This window comes from Silene latifolia, chromosome X (genome assembly GCF_048544455.1).
Source record: "Silene latifolia isolate original U9 population chromosome X, ASM4854445v1, whole genome shotgun sequence".
Taxonomy (NCBI): Eukaryota; Viridiplantae; Streptophyta; class Magnoliopsida; order Caryophyllales; family Caryophyllaceae; genus Silene; species Silene latifolia.
This window is the reverse complement of record NC_133537.1, coordinates 69713109-69715004: the sequence shown is the minus strand read 5'-3', so window position 1 is coordinate 69715004 and position 1896 is coordinate 69713109. Positions and strand designations below refer to the sequence as shown.

Genomic DNA, 1896 nt, shown 5'->3' with positions numbered 1-1896 from the left:
GCTTTCAAAATGGTAGTATCGGAAGGTTCCTCTTTACCTTTGATTGATGTACTCCGGGAATTGGCATATTGGGCATCATGGATCGCCATGGTCAATCGTGGCATGAGCAATGTCGGTGTCAATTTCATTAAACCGCCCATTGTTAGAGGAATCAAGAATTCTTCGGGACACTGCACAACATCCATTGTAGAATGTTAAAGCTAGGAACCAAGCATCCAACCTATGATGTGGGAATTACCTTTGCAACTCTTTGTACCTTTCCCAAGCTTCATATAAACTCTCTAGAGATTGTTGACGGAATCCCGTGATTTGGCTCCTCAAGGTTTGAGTTTTCTCCGGTGGAAAAAACTTTTGATAGAAAGCAAGAGCCAAAGTTTTCCAATTGGTGATTCCTATGGCGGTGCGATCAAGGCTATTGATCCATAATTTTGCCTTGTCCTTCAAAGAGAAAGGGAAAAGTATCTCCCTTATTTGAGCTTGAGTGACTCCCATTTGCCTAATCATGGAGCAATAGTCACAAAAATTTTGCACATGCAAATTGGGATCCTCCAAAGGACTTCCCCCAAATTGCTTCCTCTCCACAAGGCTAATAAAAGCCGGTTTGATCTCGAACTCCAGGGTGGTAATTTGGGTAGTAGTGATACTCGCCGGGAGCATAGCTGCGGTGGGCTTGGAATGATCGGAAAGTTTCACCATCTTTTTGATTGGAGATGGTGGTGGTGGTGGAGATGATGAACTAGAAACTTCCTTCTCCTAAAAAGCTTAAAGCTCATCTAATTAATACTTTCTTGCACTTTCAATTTGTACGGGAAAAGTGGCCTCTTTAATTTCTTTCAAAAAGCGCCGTCTTCTACGCAAGGTTTTCTTGGGCTCGGAATCAGGTGAAAACAATTCTCCAATGCAATGCGAGAAGACCTGGGCATAGGATAACAATCTCAAGAAATTTGTAAGCAACGGTCTTAAGGAACAAGTGTTCCTCAAGACAAAAGAAAATAATATAGAAATCAACAATTCTAAACGCAATAAAACCATGCTCCCTGGCAACGGCACCAAAATTTGATAGGCTTGTCGTTTACCTAATCAAAGATAAAATTCCCTAGACACAAATGAATGTAGTACAAGGGGTCGAACACAAGGATACGGGAATTGTGCTATTAAATGCTATGAATAGAATTCTATCAAGGTCGATTACGGTTGGTTGTTTGGTTGGTTTGATAACTTGTAAATAAAATGATGTAAATATATATATGATAAAAGAGTCTAGGGGAGTCGGGTCACACATGCAATTGTATATAGATGTTCATGTTAAACTCGGAATAAATAACATTGTTAATTGTTTAGGTCTTATGACAACCACCTCTCGGCCTTATTATCAACCATAGGTCGGGTCTTAGAGAACTCTCATTATGACTAGGTCGTCCTACTAACACATGCTTAGTCTAATTCGATTATGTCAAACTGTGGACGCGGGCCACGGGGGCGCTTGGGAAACAAGCGTTTGCATTTGTGGAGTCGCCACCAATTTATTGTGGAAAATTGGAAACCGTTCGAATACCTCGTGTCATGTCAAGACACTAAGTAGTGACATGAACATTAAGCACTCGTTACCCTTAGCATTCTATGTCTAGAATGACTCTCGTGGATACCAATGAACACGGATGTTCACAGAGATCTGGAGTAAGGGGTGAGGGTACATATTAGGAAGCTATTTTGATCGAACACCTAATCCCGCCCGCCTCGATAGCGGCTTCTACTAATGATTAGGGAAATTATATATACTTGATATATTGTCGATTATATGCATGCAATGCAACATCCAAGTTTTGATCCTAACATGTGAAGAATTAGACTAAGTTGGTGAACAAGTAATTTATCACACAAGTGGGTCGAAATAGG

At 40.7% G+C, this 1896-nt stretch overlaps 1 non-coding gene across 1 annotated transcript; it reads left to right on the top strand.

Annotated features, from left to right (window-relative positions):
* Positions 1–217: 217 nt before the first annotated feature.
* On the top strand, positions 218–325 carry LOC141624950 (small nucleolar RNA R71). Its single transcript, XR_012534752.1, has one exon. It is a non-coding gene; the product is annotated as a small nucleolar RNA R71 (small nucleolar RNA).
* The last annotated feature ends 1571 nt before the right edge of the window (positions 326–1896 follow it).